This window comes from Hyperolius riggenbachi, chromosome 10, assembly GCF_040937935.1.
Source record: "Hyperolius riggenbachi isolate aHypRig1 chromosome 10, aHypRig1.pri, whole genome shotgun sequence".
Classification (NCBI taxonomy): Eukaryota; Metazoa; Chordata; class Amphibia; order Anura; family Hyperoliidae; genus Hyperolius; species Hyperolius riggenbachi.
In genome coordinates, this window is record NC_090655.1 from 220,202,036 (window position 1) to 220,221,367 (window position 19,332).

The following is a 19,332-nucleotide window of genomic DNA, read 5'->3' on the forward strand; positions in this document are numbered from 1 at the left end:
CTATTGGATCGTTTAGAGCCCACACTTGCGGCAGCGGGTGGGGGGTGATCAGGCAGTGGATGTGAGCAGGGTTTGGGGCAATGCCCCCACGGGGGATTTAATTTCAAGGGGTTCAAGCTCTGAGCCTGATGCGGTACCCTCCGCCGACTTAGTACTATCAGTACAACCGGTGGCCGAGGGGAGCGCGGACAAGGAAAAGAGAGTTCCTATTTCAGATTTCGCGAAGGGTCATTCGTACACTTGTTATGAGGGGCCTTTGGGGGCCCACCTCAAAGCAGAAGTCAAGGAGAAGATTTGGAAGAGGGAGTACGTGGACATTTTCACGTTGCTCCCTTTGGAACGATTTAACATAGATAGGTGGGTTAAGGGGAAGGAGCACAGGAAGGAGGAGGAAGAGGACAGGCGGCGTTTTCGGCTGATTCCCCGCACGTTCGGGAATTGGTTGCAAGCGTTTGCAATCTTGGGCAGTGTAGTAGGGGAGAAGGCTCCGGAAAAATGTACCCCCTTGTTTTGCTATTTGGACGCGATTTGGGAGGCGCATCGCACGTATGGGGGCATGGCATGGCTAAGATATGACGAACAGTTTCGTCAGAGGATGTCGGTCCAGCCGGAGCTGGATTGGCATCATAAAGACATAGCCATTTGGCTAAGAGTTATGAATGCCAAAGGGAGAGTGTATAGCAACACGGGTCCTCAGTCGTCGTTTCCGAGCAGCGCAGCCCCTTCAAGTGGGGGGGCGGCTGGAGGGGGAGGCAGAAAGGGCACCTGCTGGGCCTTCAATGACTCTTTCTGCAAGTTTGGAGCATCCTGCAAGTTTAAGCACGAGTGCACCGCTTGTGGCGGGGGTCATTCAGCATCAAGGTGCTACAAGAAAGGAAAAGGGGGTAGTTTCAGAAAGCAGGGAGATGGCTCTGGAAAAAGGGACGACTCCAGTGAAATTAGAGGCGATGCTCCCGTGGCTCGAACGTTATGAGAACGTAAGAGCTGCTCAATTGTTGAGGGAGGGGTTCAGGGAAGGTTTTCGGATACCGTCCACGGCAAAATTCAGGTCGGCATCCAAAAAGAATTTAAAGTCAGCAAGGGAACATCCTGGGGTGGTGCGGGAAAAACTTGCGAAGGAAGTGCAGTTGGGGAGAATGTCAGGCCCCTTTTCCTCAGAGCCCTGGCCAGACCTGATACTTTCGCCTTTGGGCGTAGTCCCAAAGAAGGAAGTTGGCAAATTTCGGCTCATTCATCACTTGTCATTCCCGAAAGGGGGGTCAGTGAATGACGGGATAGCTAAGGAACTGTCATCTGTACATTATGCGTCCTTCGACAAGGCGCTAGGGATAGGCAGGGAGGCGGGGACGGGGGCCCTGATGGCAAAAACTGAAATAGAGTCCGCCTTTCGACTGCTTCCGGTACATCCAGAGAGTATGAGGTTACTGGGCTGCTATTTTGAAGGGGGGTTTTACGTAGATAGGGCATTACCCATGGGTTGTTCGATCTCATGTGCCTTTTTCGAGACTTTTAGCTCTTTTCTGGAATGGGTGGTGCAGGAGAGCACGGGTTACCAGGCAGTCACACACTACCTGGATGATTTTTTCTGGGTCTCGCCAGCTCAATCGCGGTGGTGCGAATTGCTGTTAGTGGAAGTTGGCAGGATTTTTCGTGAATTCGGAGTGCCCATCGCGGCTGAAAAAACGGAGGGGCCGGACACGGTGCTGAAGTTTTTGGGCATCGAAATTGACTCAGTTCAGCGAGTATGTCGGCTGCCTGAGGACAAGCTCTGGGACTTGCAGCAGTGTGTCAGGATGGTGGGGAAGTCTAAAAAAGTTACGCTGGTGCAGATGCAATCACTACTGGGCAAATTGAATTTTGCTTGTAGGGTGATACCCATGGGCTGAGTTTTTTCGCGGCGATTATCATTGGCCACTGCGGGAGTGCTGGTACCGCACCACCACATTCGAATCACAGCAGAACTTAGGGCTGATCTGGCGGTTTGGGAAAATTTTTTGCTGGAATTTAATGGTCTCGCTTACTGGATGGACATGCCAGCTGAAGGTGAGTTCTTGCAATTGTTCACGGATGCGTCAGGGTCCCTGGGATTCGGGGCTTATTTTGAAGGCAGATGGTGCGCTGAGGCCTGGCCCGAGGATTGGGTGGGTAGAGAGTTTATGGGTAATCTGGCCTTCCTGGAATTATTCCCGGTGGTTGTAGCAGTGGAACTTTGGGGTACGCGGCTAAGGGACCGATCGGTTCTGTTTAGATCGGATAACATGTCGGTGGTGGCTGCGATCAATTCGTTGTCCTCCTCATCGTTGCCCGTGCTGAAGTTACTGCGGCATTTTGTTTTGTTGTGCCTACGTTTGAATATTAATTTCCGTTCAGTGCACATTCCGGGAAGGTATAACGAGATAGCGGATGTTTTATCTCGTTTCCAGTGGATCCGCTTCAGGGAACTTGCGCCGGGAGCCAGGGCGGAGGGAGAGACGTGCCCAGGACATCTGTGGAAGATGCTTTAGGTGGGTTATGGACGTGGATTCAGAGGTCGGTGGCACCTGCGACTTGGCGGAGCTACAATAAGGTATGGCGGGCATGGTTCCAGTGGAGGGCAGATCTGGGTTTTCAGGATTCAGTCGAGGGCAGACATGACCTTCTAGTGTGGATAGTGGGACAGTGCTTTGAGAACCAGGAATCCACTTCGATGATTGACAAGAAAATTGCGGCATTATCCTTTTTGGCTAAATTAATGGGATGGGAGGACTTCACAAAAATTTTTGCAGTAAGACAGGCACTGAAGGGGTGGAGGAGGGGTCTTAAGAAGCAGGATGTTAGGCGCCCAATAACGTGGGAGCTGCTGAAAGGTTTGTTTGGGGCCTTGGGTGGAGTGTGCAATTCAGATTTTGAGGTTTTGCTGTTTCGGTTAGCCTTTTCATTAGCATTCTACGCAGCCCTGCATGTTGGAGAGCTGGTAAGTAAAAGCAAGGAAGGGGTTGGAGGCCTCGATGTCGGGGATGTTTTCCTACAGGATGGGGCCTTGGCGGTGATTGTACGGTCGTCAAAAACGGATCAGCAGGGAAAGGGGGCAGCGTTGGAATTGTTCCCGCTTTCAGGTTGTATGACTTGTCCAGTGCAGGCTTGGCAGGTGTTTGCCAAGGTTCGTCCGACCGGGGGGAATAAATTGCTGGTGCATAAGGATGGTTCGCCGCTAACTCGATTCCAATTCCAAGCAGTATTGAGGAAGTGTTTGGTGAGGATGGGGTTTCAGCAGAACGAGTACGGATCGCACTCATTCAGGATCGGAGCGGCGACCGAGGCGGTGCGCCTTGGTCTTTCGAAAACAATGGTGCAGAGGATTGGGCGATGGAGGTCTAATCGGTTCATGCTATATGTGAGACCGCATAGGGTACAGAGGCTGGTGGCGTAGAGGGTTTGAGTTCAGGGGTTTTACAAGATGTTTGTGGTTTGTATTGATGCAGATGTGGTTATATAAAAAAATAAAAAAAAAATACTCTTGTTACATAGAGGGTGTGTTGCTGTGTTTAATATGGTGTAAATTGTTTCATTTCAGCCACTGCCCAGCAATGTGTCGTATGGTTATTGGGCCATTCCTTTCTATACTGGGCGGAAAGGAGGGCCGAGGTCAGGCGCAGCGGTGTCCAATTAGGCTTCAACACGAGTCAGGTGAAGCTATTTTGGGCAGGTGTGCGTGGATTGCAATGGGAGGAGATGCTGACATTGTTCTATCGCAAGTTGCAAAGCGACCCGGTGCCGGGGGTGATCGTAATTCATGCGGGTGGAAATGATCTGGGGGACACGCCGATGAGATTGCTCATCAAGTCGATGACTTCGGTCATTGCTGCAATGAGAGCCGCGGTTCCGGACGTACGCATCGTATGGTCGGAAATAGTCCCAAGATTTCATTGGAGATATGCGCGGGATCAGCGTGCAATCGATAAGGTTCGGATAAAGGTCAATAGAGCGGTTTCTAAATTTGTCCGATCGCAAGGGGGCCTGGTGGCGCGGCACACGATTCTGGAAGGAAAGCGCATGTATTTCAGGAGCGACGGGGTCCATCTGAATGGTGTCGGGATCGACCTATTCAACCTGCTACTGCAGGACAAGATCGAATTTGCGGTGAAGCTGTGGCGGACAGGCCTGCAGTAAGGTGTCACGGCAGGCCTGTTGGTGGCGGTTGTCCCCTTGCTAGCGGAAGTGGTTACTGAAGGATTGAGGGGTAAACGGAGGTGTTTGGAGGCCATAAACTGGCGGAAGGCTTGGAAAAAGTGAGGCATGTAAGCTCGGAGGACCCCCGAGCCCATGGCGCGGCTGGGGGTTATTGGTTTCATGCAGGGAGTTGTTGGTTGGGGACCCCTCGATCCAGGTGCTAGCAAGGGGATGAAGATTACTGAGGTTATGAAGATGTTGTTTACTTTATAAGTTGTGTTATTTATATATGGTTATGGAAATGTGTTATGGAAATGTTATAGATGATTATGTATGCTTTATTACAATTTTGTTGTCCTTGGGAAGTAAAAAAGCTGTGGCCGGTACAATAAAGTATCATTCCAACAAGAAGTAGTTAGCGTCGTGATTATGTAGAGTTATGTTAAGGTTGTTGGAATGTGTGGGTTGGCCATAGCTATGATGAGAGTGGGGGAGGGAGGAGCTGGTAGATAGGGGTTGATAGGAGTAGGTGAACGCTGCAGGGTCATGCGTGCTACTCAGTGTGGAAGGGAGCTTCCGGGCAGCGCAATCAGACATTACACCGGCACAGGACAGTTGCTATGCTGACTGTTGGGGGGGCAGCCTACTCAGGGGCCCTGGGGGTGAATATGCCTGGAGGGCCTGTTAATTCTGACTCTGTGCCCCAGGGAGGCCCTGCTCGGAATGACAGGGCAGGCAGGAGATGGTGGCGCTTACCCTCAGTGGTCGAGCTCAACTGACATTTTTTAAGTAATAATTCTATTGAGCATCACAGTTCTCAAGGTTACTCTGGATAGTGTACTGGCTAAGGGCACCGCCTTTGACATGGGAGACAAGGGTTGGAATCCTGGCATGGGTCAGTACCTATTCAGTATGGCGTTCAAGGCAAGAGTCCCTAACACTGCAGGGTGTCCTAGTGTAGTGGCTTCACTGCAGCTCTAGAGTGCTTTGAGTCTGACAGGAGAAAATTGCTATACAAATGTTCAGATTATTATTATATTAATATTGTCATACAAATTGTTCACCTAGACTGTACTTATTTTGCCATTGGCACGGTCACTAAACATAATTAGTTTTCTATGCAACGTTTCTGGTAAACCATTAGTTTGAAGTTCTCATCTACACAGGGTCAAATGGGCCTACTGTTTGTACTGTTTGTAGGACTTCAGTCCACCTTGACTAAAGCTGGCCATACACTAGGCCGATTCCCGCCAGATCGACAGCAGATTCGATCACTGGGATCGAATCTGCTGTCACATCGTTCCCGCTACACGCCGAATTTCGATCTATTTCGTCCGATCCCGTCGATCGCTCCGTGCGGACAATTACCGTCGATCGCCCGCGGGTAGGGAGCGCGTCGCTAGCGGCGTTCGAGTGCCCGACGACCGACGCAATAGAGCGGCAATACATTAACTGCTCCGCCGGCGCGACTGCCCCCGGTCACCGCTGCTCCGTCTATCCGCTCTGGTCTGGTCTCCGGGTCCGGCATGCTTCACTTCCTCCTGCCTGGCAGGAAGTTTAAACAGTAGAGGGCGCTCTACTGTTTAAACTTCCTGCCGGGCAGGAAGAAGTGAAACATGCTGGACCCGGAGACCAGAGCGGAGACGGAGCATCGGTGACAGGGGGCAGTCGCGCCGGCGGAGCAGGTAATGTATGCAGGGGGGGGGGGGGAGAGCGGCGGCAGCAGCACCACCACCACAGATTTTGAACGGTTTCAGGCTGAAATCGGTTCACAATCTGTTTGCAGTAAAGGTAGCAATACGATCCCTCTCTGATCAGATTCGATCAGAGAGGGATCTATCTGTTGGTCGCAGGGCCGGTTCTAGACTTTTTGCTGCCCGAGGCGAACTTGTGAGGATGCGCCCTCCACGATTTGGAATGATCGCACAGCACCCAACAATTTGCTCTGCTTCATATAATGTTCTCACATGACATGCTGCAGATCAACACAACAGCACACTGGCTGGCTGTGAGTCTGTGGCTGGGAACACACTTAGCAGAAACGCTAGCGTTGCAGAAAACGCAGCGTTTATGCATGCAATGTTAGTCAATAGGCCGCATCCAAAAATGCATATTAAAAAAAAATCATATGCATTTTGTGAGCGTTTTATAATATGTGTTTTTAAAAACGCTGATTTAGTTGCATATTTTTTAAAAACACATCAAAAACTCACATAATGAAAGTCAATGGTCACGCAATGTAATGGTTTTGTATGTGCTTTTCATGCCTTTTTATATGCTTTCTAAAAAAAAAGCAAACCAAAAACAACATTTTCTGATGTATTTCCGCTTCCTGTTGTCTTTCTAGTGATTTGCATAAAACGCAATAGAAAAACGCATGGAAAACGCATTCAAAACACATATGCATTTTGTATATGCGAACTGCAAACGTGTTAAAATGCATGTAAAAACGCAAGAAAAACGCATGTGCGGAAAAAATGCAAACGCACAAAAAAATGCACTAAAAACACACTACAAATGCAAATGACTGAAAACGCAACCTTTCACGCACTGACAAGCGTGTGCACCCAGCCTGGGAGTCTCGCTTTTCCTCCTACTCTGACTGCATGCTGTAAGGCCTCTTTCACAGTAGGACGTTGTGTTTTGATGCGACGTTAAAGTGGCAACGCAAATTACAACGCAACGCCCCAAAAAAGTTGCAATGCAACATTATGTCCCGTTATTGTTGCATACAGTAGAGCATACAGGCAATGAAAAGTATGCTTCCAAGTCATTACTGAGCATGTGCAAATAGTCTAACGCAGCTAATAACGTGTATAATGCACAGCATGCAGCAATTTCTAATAACGCTACATGTTACACACAAACGCAACGTGTGCACTGTGAATGTCGCACAGTATTGCTGTGCATTAGTCTGCCTTGAAACATTTTCGTCGCACTGTGAAAGAGGCCTAAGTGTGAACATAGTATGAAAATGCAAATGTTTCACCTTGCAAATGTTTCACCTTGCTTCATGAGAGAACCGGCCCTGGCTGAAGGGAGCCGTTGATGTTCCAGGGATCTGGCAAGGCCTCTGGCAAGAGGGAGAGCAGCCATGTGATGCTGCTATGCAAATGAGATGTACAGTTTGCCTCTTGGGAATCAAGAGTGCGTTTGTGGAGTCAGAAAAGGTGTTAATGATTGCAAAGCTATAAGGGCCCTTTTCCGCCAGCCGCAATCCGCTTAAAGGTACCCTGAGCAGTAAAAATAAACAAAATTGGTACTTACTTGGGGCTTTCTCCAGACCGCCGTAGGTCAGGAGGTCCCCCAGGGTCCTCCTGGCTCCTCTCCTGGTCCCGTTGCAGAATATACCACCGGCGACACCCGGGCCAAGTGTCGGTCTGACACTTCCCTATCGGTGACGCTACGTGTCATCACGCCATCGTCATCATGACAGTACTGCGCATGTACGATTTGGAGTTACAAAACCGCGCATGCACAGTACTGTCACACCAGCCGCCATGATAACGTGTAGTGGCCCACGTGATGACACATAGCAAAACGCATATGATTTTTTTTATATGCATTTTTTGTTGTTTTTGTGTTCCCAGCCACAGACTCACAGCCAGCCAGTGTGCTATTGCGTTGAGCTGCAGCATGTCATGTGAGAACATTATATGAAGCAGAGCAAATTGTTGGGTGATGTGCGATCATTCCAAATCGTGGGGGGGCGCATCCTCACAAGTTCGCCTCGGGCAGCAAAAAGTCTAGAACCGGCCCTGCCTTCAGCACCTAGAACGACACAGCTCTGCGGGTGCTACAATCAAAAACTAGCGGCAGAAACGTTAGCATTAACGCGTATAATGTAAGCCAATGGGACGCATGAAAAAATGCATATGTTCACGTTCTGCAATGTGCGTTTTAGAAAACGAACTTGCTGCATGTTTTTCTAAAACGCATCTTAACCACTTGCCGACCGCACACTCATACCATGCGGAGGCAAAGTGGTAGCTGGAGGACCAGCGATGCACATCTGCGTCGCCAGGTGCCTCCCTAATTAATCAGGAAAGGCCGCTCGCGCGAGCGGCCGTTTCCTGTTAGATCACGGAGCGGGTCTCCGTGAATAGCCTGCGAGCCGCTGATTGCGGCTCGCAGACTAAATGTAAACGTAGGAGACATAGGTCTCCTTTGTTTACACTGTACGGCCGTAAGGCAGATCGGCGATCCCCGGCCAATCAGCGGCCGGGGATCGCCGCCATGTGACCCAGGACATCCTGTCACAGGCTGCACAGGTGCAGCCCCGATCACCAGGGGGAACAGGTAGGAGAGGGAGGGGGGGAATTTCGCCGCGGAGGGGGGCTTTGAGGTGCCTCCCCCGCAACATGCCTGCCGACCAGAGCGATCAGACCCCCCCTGCACATCATCCCCATAGGGGGGAAAAAAGGGGGCGATCTGATCGCTCAGCATGCCACCTGATCTGTGCTGGGGGCTGCAGAGCCCACCCAGCACAGATCATTAAAAACAGCGCTGGTCCTTAAGGGGGGGGGGGTAAAGGCTGGGTCCTCAAGTGCTTAAACGCGCCTAATGTATGTCAATGGTGACGCAGAGGTATAGCATTTTATTATGTTATGTATCCTTTTTTAAAAAAGTATAGAGTTTTATTGTGTTATGTACCGTATATACTCGCATACAAGACAAATTTTTGACCCCCAAAAAGGGGGCCAAAAGTTGGGGGGGTAGTCGGCTTGTATGAGAGTCTTGGTGGGTGGTGGTGGGTGGTCCGCGCCCCCCCTCCCTCTCCCCGGGGAGCGGGGAGGGGGGGCGCGCTATACTGGACACTACCTACCTATACTGGGCACTATACTAGCTATACTGGGCACTATACTAGCTATACTGGGCACTTTACTAGCTATACTGGGGCACTATACTAGCTATACTGGGCACTATACTAGCTATACTGAGGCACTATACTAGCTATACTGAGGCACTACCTACCCATACTGGGCACTATACTATCTATACTGGGCACTATACTAGCTATACTGGGCACTATACTAGCTATACTGAGGCACTACCTACCCATACTGGGCACTATACTAGCTATACTGGGACACACTGGGGGGATCATGCGCCTGCACCAATCCAGCATTTCCTACCCCCGGCTTATATGGGGGTCAATTATTTTTTCCTGGTTTTTCAGGTAAAAGTTGGGAGGTCGGCTTATATGCGGGTCGGCTTATATGCGAGTATATACGGTATGCGGTTTGAAGAAAAACAAAAAAAAACAAGTTTGATGATGTATTTCTGCTTCCTGTTGACATACTAGTGTTTTGCATAAGATGCATATAAAAATGCATACAAAACAAATACAAAACACACAAAAACACCTTTGTCATGTATATGTGGGAAACACAAATGCATCAAAACGCAAGAAAAATGCATATGTGAAACGCAAACACACTTTAAACACACATAAAATGAACATGCAGCAAAATGCAACCTTTCACGCAACGTCTAGTGCGTTCCCACCCATAATCACTGGGCCTGCCCAGCAAAACTTTGGATTAACCCTCCCCCTCATTCAGCAAAGAAGAAGGCCCTGTTAACAGCCATATGAGCTTGACCATTTTCCACCACTGCCACTTCTTAGATTATACAAATTCAGGGCCCTGACACACAGGAGTGTTTTACGGGTAGTTTTCGTTTTTTTAGAAAATCCTCCATTGACTTACATTAAAAGCGCAGAAAAATTGCAGCAAAATCACAGCGATTACAATTTTTCAAAAAAAATCACGATCATGGTACAATCACGGTGATTTTACCGCAAATTTTAATGTAAGTCAATGGAGACATTTTTTCAAAAAACGAAAACGACCTGCAAAACGCTCTCCGATGTTTAAGGGCCCATAGTTCTCAAACGCTCACATTATAATTATTATTAAGCATTTATATAGCGCCGACATCTTCCCCAGCGCTGTACAGAATATATATTGTCTTGTCACTAACTGTCCCTCAAAGGAGCTCACAATCTAGTCCCTACCATAGTCATATGTCTATGTATGTATTGTGTAATGCATGTATATTTTAGTCTAGGGCCAATTTAGGGGGAAACCAATTAACTTGTCTGTATGTTTTTGAGGATGTGGGAGGAAACCGGAGTGCCCAGAGAAAACCCACGCAGGCACGGGGAGAACATACAAACTCCTTGCAGATGTTGACCTGGCTGGGATTCTAACATTCATCCACTCTCCTGTAGACAGAAATCAAAAATATGCATATGCAGAAAAACAGATAAAAAGTGGGAGGCGTTCCAGTAGAAAAAAAAACTTGGTTCATGTTCAAGCTGCTATATTTGCATACAAAATTTACATAATGCTTCATCAACTCGAAATTGTTTGTATTTCATTGACCATCCCTATTTCCTGCTAGAAAAAAAAATCCCAACTTTAGTTTGTAAGGGCCTGTACACACTGCAAATCTCCACACGCATTCACAAACGCAATGCAATTTCGTTTTTTAATCAAAATTCTACTTGTACTTTTTGTGCATTTGTGATACAATTATGATTTTGCTGAGGCCATCTTTTCCTGATTTCCTGATTGCTTACCTAAGGAGCCGTTCACACTTGAGCGGGAATTGTGCGATTCCCGCTCAGTGCAAAACGCTAGCGGTTTTTAAAAACCGCTAGCCCATGTAAGCCTATGGCAGTGTTCTCACTGCCGCATTTGCAGTTAGTGTTAATTGCAAACGCGTAACATACAGCGTTTTGCCTGCAATTCGGGATTAGCGATTGCGATTAGCATGCATAGCACCGCTAATCGCGATAGCTCCAAAAACGCTACAGTGTTCAGTGATTTTTCCGCGTTAATCGCAGAAAAATCACTTCTGCAAAACGCTAGCGGTATTCGCTGGCGTTTTGCGGTTTTAGGTATGAACGGGGCCTCAAAAATACAATGAAAATTGCATGCATTGCTGTTTGTACCAAATGCAAACACTCAAAAAGCTCTGCAGGCACTGCAAATGCGATTTTCTAAAATCCCATCACACCACCATGTTCAGTGCCTCACGATTTGCATTATTTTTGTGGAGTCCCTGCAATTGAAAAATCGCATCCCAGCACATGCAATCCTAAAATCACAGCGCAGCCAGTGTATACAGGCCTTTAAAGCAGACCTGAACTCAGAACTTCCTCTCTGCTCTAAAAGTTAAGCAACAGCATTACAACCTTAAAAACATTTCTTTGTTACATCTGAAACTTCTTGCTTTTACTGATGCTAACACAGTACAACACTCTACTGCTTCTACTATCCAGCGCTGCCTAATATGTTGGCACTTTAAGAACAAGCGACACCCATGCTAACCTAGAAATAAAAAACAAATATATAAGTAGATAAATACTACTTCTACTTACATAACAGATGTATTGTGCTACCCACGTAATGATTCCTGTGAATTTTATAAAGGAAAAGCAGAAAATCCTATTAGGCCTGGAACCCACTGAAAACAGCAAACGCAAAACGCAACCGCTAGCGTTTTGTCTGAGCGGTTTGCAAGCGGATTCATGCACGTTTTCGGTCGCGTTTTGCAACAGTGTATTTTTTTGCTCAGCGGTTGCATAGCGTTTTGCGTTTTTATCCTGATTGGTCCTGTGAATAATTTTTCATTTTGTTACAGTGTGCTGAACCGCAAAAAGCTAGCAAAACCGCTCAGTTTAGGTTTTGCTGAGCGTTTCTGCTAGCGTTTCAATACTTTACATTGAAGCGCTAACGCTCCCAAAATGCTGCAGGTCCTGCGTTTGCGTTTCTGGGAAACGCAAACGCTCCTGTGGAAGTTGCCCCATCCATTAACATCAGCTGAGCGTTTTGGCAAAACGCTAGCGTATCGCAGCGCTGCCAAAATGCTCAAAAAAACGCTCTTGTGGGTTCCAGCCCTTATAGGCAGTGGCCATTTTGCCAAGCTAATGGTGACAGACCTCCGTGACTCTTGTTTCCCCCCTCCCTTCTCTTGCTTATTGTGTATTCATTAGCTGCCCTCCTCCCAGAGTCTTCAGACACTCCCACTGAGGTGTATACTAGGAACTGCGTTGTCTTTTTTTTATTTACTCCTCCAATCGCTGAGTCACCTCAGCCTTGCTTGTAAACACAAGTGAACAGAGGGTGTTTCTGATAAGCAGCTAGGCAGGGAAATAAATGGAAGAGGAGAAATATATTATAGATAAAAAGAACTCCCAGCATTCAACTGTTTGGCACTGACTACTAAAGGGCCAGTGCTCCTAAAGTATGTGATAACTCCAAATCATAACAGCAGAAAAAGTTTTGCAAGTTTTGAATGCAGGATTAGCATCTTTATTATTATTATTATTATTATTTTTTATTTATATAGCGGCGCTATATAAATAAAAAATAATAATAATAATAATATAATAGCGCCAACATCTTCCGTAGCGCTGTACATAGTACAAACAAATAATGGGGAACAAATATACATAAGAAATACAAGACACTGTACAGTCATGACATTGAATAAAATAAATACAGATACATACATAGTTGATGTGTTGTTGGTACATGTACATATGGTAAAATTACAGCAGTATGAGAAACAGTAGGAGGTCCTTATCACTTAATACACTCAGACCAGTTGCTGTTGAAATTTGATTTTTATGGTGACAATACCTCTTTATAAATACAATAAATAAATAAAATACATACTTTGCTGAAAGATACAGCAATGTATCGCACATTTCTGTAACTGAAAAAAGATCTCAAGAAACTTGCACAGCTGCACAACTACTTGCAAAAAGGAGAAACTCACCCCAAGAACTGAGGACAATTGGCTCTATTCACAATCACACATGCGCTAAGGGATTCTTTACTGCTATATTATCAGCAGTGATAATTTCCGCATTTTTTCAAATTCAGCATGGGCAGCATGGTGGTCCCAGCCAGGTCAACATCTGCACGGAGTTTGTATGTTCTCCCCGTGTCTGCGTGGGTTTCCTCTGGGCACTACGGTTTCCTCCCACATCCCAAAAACATACAGATAAGTTAATTGGCTTCCCCCTAAATTGGCCCTAGACTATTATTATTATTATTATTATTTATTTATAAAGCGCCAACATATTCCGTGGCGCTGTACAATGTAAGAAAACAAACAAGGGATACATAATGATACAGACAATGATATACATCAAATATTAACACTGATACAAAATACAGCACTGCTGATTACAATTGCAAATTTAACATGATGACTAAAATGTATAAATGTCTAACAGAGTACAAGCAATTAAATTAATAACATTCCATGACACAAAAGGGTGAGAGCCCTGCCCTTGCGAGCTTACAATCTAAAGGCTATGATGCATGTACTATACGATATAGACATATGACCAGAAATGGGCCGAACCTCCGATTTTTGGTTCGCGAACCCTGTTCGCGAACTTCCGCGGAAGGTTCGGTTCGCGCGAACTTTTGCGAACCGCAATAGACTTCAATGGGGAGGCGAACTTGGAAAACTAGAAACACTTATGCTGACCAGAAAAGTGATGGGAAAGATGTTTCAAGGAATCCAACACCTGGACCCCCAGGTGGAGGAGTGGGATACATGCCAAAAGTCCCAGGGAAAAATCTGGATTTGACGCAAAGCAGCGTTTTATGGGCAGAAATCCCATTGAATGCTAAATTGCAGGCCTAACGTGCTTTAAAACAGTTTGCATGTGTATACATCAATCAGGTAGTGTAATTAGTGTACTGCTTCACACTGACACACCAAACTCACTGTGTAACGCACCGCAACCAGCTGTTTGTGTAGTGACGGCCATGCTGGACTACTGCGCAACATGGCGAGATTGCTCTTCCTCACTCAGTGATGTCAGGTAATGTGTGACTGCCTTATCAACTTTCCATGGCATTGTTAAAAAGCTTAAGTTTTTTTTTTTTAAATTACATTTGCTACTTGCTGTGTACTTGTTCAGTACCGCTACAATGAGAATCATATGGAGGCGGGCAAGTCTGTCATTGTGACCCCGGGTAATGGCCGGGGAATGAGGGTTTGAATCCGGTGTGGAGGCTGGGAAACGGCTACCACTACACATCCAAGGAGGGCAGCAGGCAGGCATGCCCGTCCCGAGGTAGTGACCAAAAATAACAATACAGGACTCAGGAGGACTTTTGAGGCCCTATTTGTAATGAATCAACTTTAAATCCTTTAACAGGAATCAGTTATGGAGGGCAAGTCTGATGGTACCTTCACTGCGATTCACCAGGTTGGTCTCCGGCGAGAATCTGTTATGGAGGTCAAGTCTGCCATTGTGACCACTGACCATGGGTAATGGCGGGGGAACCCTTCCTGGTGTGATTCCGGTCCGGAGTTGTAGCCTAACAAACGGCTACCACCACACATCCAGGCAAGGAGAGCAGCAGGCATGGCATGCCCGCCCCGAGATAGTGACCAAAAATAACAATACAGGACTCAGGAGGACTTTTGAGGCCCTAATTGTAATGAATCAACTTTAACCACTTCCCGACCGCCGTATGTACAATTGGCGGCCGGGAAGTGCACCCCGCAAGGACCGCCGTATTGACAATTGGCGGCGGTCCTTGTAGGGGCATGGGCGGAGCGATCGCGTCATCAGTGACGCGATCCTCCGCCTCCGCCTGGCGCCGCTCACCCGCCGCAACATCCCGCCGGCCATACGGAAGCGCCGGCGGGATGTTAACCCCGCGATCGCCGCATACAAAGTGTATAATACACTTTGTAATGTTTACAAAGTGTATTATACAGGCTGCCTCCTGCCCTGGTGGTCCCAGTGTCCGAGGGACCACCAGGGCAGGCTGCAGCCACCCTAGTCTGCACCAAGCACACTGATTTTTCCCCCCCCCTGCCCCAGATCGCCCACAGCACCCATCAGACCCCCCCCTGCCCACCCCCCAGACCCCTGTTTGCACCCAATCACCCCCCTAATCACCCATCAATCACTCCCTGTCACTATCTGTCAACGCTATTTTTTTTTTTATCCCCCACCCTGCTCCCTGCCCCCTCCTGATCACCCCCCACCCCTCAGATTCTCCCCAGACCCCCCCCCCAGACCACCCCCCCTGTTTACTGTATGCATCTATCCCCCTGATCACCTGTCAATCACCTGTCAATCACCTGTCAATCACCCATCAATCACCCGTCAATCACCCCCTGTCACTGCCACCCATCAGCCAGCCCCTAACCTGCCCCTTGCGGGCAATCTGATCACCCCCCCACACCAATAGATCGCCCGCAGATCCGACATCAGATCACCTCCCAAATCCATTGTTTACATCTATTCTCTCCTCTAAACACACACTAATTACCCATCAATCACCCATCAATCACCCCCTATCACCACCTGTCACTTTTACCTATCAGATCAGACCCTAATCTGCCCCTTGCGGGCACCCAATCACCCGCCCACACGCTCAGATTGCCCTCTGACCCCCCCTTATCAATTCACCAGTGCATTAATTACATCTGTTCTTCCCTGTAATAACCCACTGATCACCTGTCAATCACCTGCCAATCACCTATCACCCATCAATCACCCCCTGTCACTGCCACCCATCAATCAGCCCCTAACCTGCCCCTTGCGGGCAATCTGATCACCCACCCACACCATTAGATCGCCCGCAAACCCGCCGTCAGATTACCTCCCAAATGTATTGTTTACATCTGTTATCTTCTCTAAACACCCACTAATTACCCATCAATCACCCATCAATCACCCCCTATCACCACCTGTCACTGTTACCTATCAGATCAGACCCTAATCTGCCCCTTGCGGGCACCCAATCACCCGCCCACACGCTCAGATTGCCCTCAGACCCCCCCCTTATCAATTCGCCAGTGCATTAATTACATCTGTCCTTCCCTGTAATAACCCACTGACCACCTGTCAATCACCTGCCAATCACCTATCACCCATCAATCACCCCCTGTCACTGCCACCCAACAATCAGCCCCTAACCTGCCCCTTGCGGGCAATCTGATCACCCACCCACACCAATAGATCGCCCGCAGATCCGACATCAGATCACCACCCAAGCGCAGCGTTTACATCTATTCTCTCCTCTAAACACCCACTAATTACCCATCAATCACCCCCTATCACCACCTGTCACTGTTACCCATCAGATCAGACCCTAATCTGCCCCTTGCGGGCACCCAATCGCCCGCCTACACGCTCAGATTGCCCTCAGACCCCCCCTTATCAATTCGCCAGTGCAATATTTACATCTGTTCTCCCCTGTAATAACCCACTGATTACCTGTCAATCACCTATCAATCACCCATCAATCACCCCCTGTCACTGCCACCCATCAATCACCCCCTGTCACTTCCACCCATCAATCACCCGCTGTCACTGCCACCCATCAATCAGCCCCTAACCTGCCCCTTGCGGGCAAACTGATCACCCACCCACACCAATAGATCGCCCGCAGATCCGACATCAGATCACCACCCAAGCGCAGTGTTTCCATCTATTCTCTACCCTAAACACCCACTAATTACCCATCAATCACCCCCTGTCACTGCTACCTATCAGATTAGACCCCTATCTGCCCCTAGGGCACTCAATCACCCGCCCACACCCTCAGAATGCCCTCAGACCCCAGCCCTGATCACCTCGCCAGTGCATTGCTTGCATCTATTCCCCCCTCTAATCACACCTTGAGACACCCATCAATCACCTCCTGTCACCCCCTAGCACACCTACCCATCAGATCAGGCCCCAATTTGCCCCGTGTGGGCTCCTGATCACTCGGCCAATCCCTCAGATCCCCCTCAGACCCCCTTCCGATCACCTCCCCAGTGCATTGATTGCATCTATTTTCCCCTCTAACCACCCCCTGAGACACCCATCAATCACCTCCTGTCACCCCCCTAGCACTCCTATCCATCAGATCAGGCCCAATACAACCTGTCATCTAAAAGGCCACCCTGCTTATGACCGGTTCCACAAAATTCGCCCCCTCATAGACCACCTGTCATCAAAATTTGCAGATGCTTATACCCCTGAACAGTCATTTTGAGACATTTGGTTTCCAGACTACTCACGGTTTTGGGCCTGTAAAATGCCAGGGCGGTATAGGAACCCCACAAGTGACCCTATTTTAGAAAAAAAGACACCCCAAGGTATTCTGTTAGGTGTGTGACGAGTTCATAGAAGATTTTATTTTTGTCAAAAGTTAGCGGAAATTAATTTTTATTGGTTTTTTTTCACAAAGTGTCATTTTTCACTAACTTGTGACAAAAAATAAAATCTTCTATGAACTCGCCATACACCTAACGGAATACCTTGGGGTGTCTTCTTTCTAAAATGGGGTCACTTGTGGGGTTCCTATACTGCCCTGGCATTTTAGGGGCCCTAAACCGCGAGGAGTAGTCTAGAAAACAAATGCTTCAAAATGACCTGTGAATAGGACGTTGGGCCCCTTAGCGCACCTAGGCTGCAAAAAATTGTCACACATGTGGTACCGCTGTACTCAGGAAAAGTAGTATAATGTGTTTTGGGGTGTATTTTTACACATACCCATGCTGGATGGGAGAAATTTCTATGTAAATGGACAATTGTGTGTAAAAAAATCAAACAATTGTCATTTACAGAGATATTTCTCCCACTTAGCATGGGTATGTGTAAAAATACACCCCAAAACGCATTATACTACTTCTCCTGAGTACGGCGGTACCACATGTGTGACACTTTTTTACACCCTAAGTACGCTAAGGGGCCCAAAGTCCAATGAGTACCTTTAGGATTTCACAGGTCATTTTGCGACATTTGGTTTCAAGACTACTCCTCACGGTTTAGGGCCCCTAAAATGCCAGGGCAGTATAGGAACCCCACAAATGACCCCATTCTAGAAAGAAGACACCCAAAGGTATTCCGTACGGAGTATGGTGAGTTCATAGAAGATTTTATTTTTTGTCACAAGTTAGCGGAAAATGACACTTTGTGAAAAAAAACAATTAAAATCAATTTCCGCTAACTTGTGACAAAAAAATAAAAACTTCTATGAACTCACCATACTCCTAACGGAATACCTTGGGGTGTCTTCTTTCTAAAATGGGGTCATTAGTGGGGTTCCTATACTGCCCTGGCATTTTAGGGGCCCTAAACCGTGAGGAGTAGTCTTGAAACAAAAATGACCTGTGAAATCCTAAAGGTACTCATTGCACTTTGGGCCCCTTAGTGCAGTTAGGGTGCAAAAAAGTGCCACACATGTGGTATCGCCGTACTCGGGAGAAGTAGTATAATGTGTTTTGGGGTGTATTTTTACACATACCCATGCTGGGTGGGAGAAATACCTCTGTAAATGACAATCTTTTGATTTTTTTACACACAATTGTCCATTTACAGAGGTATTTCTCCCACCCAGCATGGGTATGTGTAAAAATACACCCCAAAACACATTGTACTACTTCTCCTGAGTACGGCGATACCACATGTGTGGCACTTTTTTGCACCCTAACTGCGCTAAAGGGCCCAAAGTCCAATGAGTACCTTTAGAATTTCACAGGTCATTTTGAGAAATTTCGTTTCAAGACTACTCCTCACGGTTTAGGGCCCCTAAAATGCCAGGGCAGTATAGGAACCCCACAAATGACCCCATTTTAGAAAGAAGACACCCCAAGGTATTCCGTTAGGAGTATGGTGAGTTCATAGAAGATTTTATTTTTTGTCAAAAGTTAGTGGAAAATGACACTTTGTGAAAAAACACAATTAAAATCAATTTCCGCTAACTTTTGACAAAAAAATAAAATCTTCTATGAACTCACTATACTCCTAACGGAATACCTTGGGGTGTCTTCTTTGTAAAATGGGGTCATTTGTGGGGTTCCTATACTGCCCTGGCATTTTAGGGGCCCTAAACCGTGAGGAGTAGTCTTGAAACGAAATTTCTCAAAATGACCTGTGAAATTCTAAAGGTACTCATTGGACTTTGGGCCCTTTAGCGCAGTTAGGGTGCAAAAAAGTGCCACACATGTGGTATCGCCGTACTCAGGAGAAGTAGTATAATGTGTTTTGTGGTGTATTTTTACACATACCCATGCTGAGTGGGAGAAAGATCTCTGTAAATGGACAATTGTGTGTAAAAAAAATTAACAAATTGTCATTTACAGAGATATTTCTCCCACCCAGCATGGGTATGTGTAAAAATACACCCCAAAACA

At 47.2% G+C, this 19,332-nt stretch overlaps 1 protein-coding gene across 3 annotated transcripts in view; it reads left to right on the top strand.

The window, feature by feature from the left end:
* The window catches only part of LOC137534533 (uncharacterized), a 104,363-nt gene that overhangs the window by 182 nt on the left and 84,849 nt on the right, over window positions 1-19,332 (top strand). Inside the window, exon 1 of one of the 3 annotated variants that reach the window (XM_068256072.1) lies at window positions 2,495-2,566. The exons of the other annotated variants lie outside the window; for them this stretch is intronic. The gene's annotated coding sequence lies outside the window, so the exon portion shown is untranslated. Of the gene's footprint in view, window positions 1-2,494; window positions 2,567-19,332 lie in introns of those variants that run through there. 3 annotated transcript variants of the gene reach the window in all.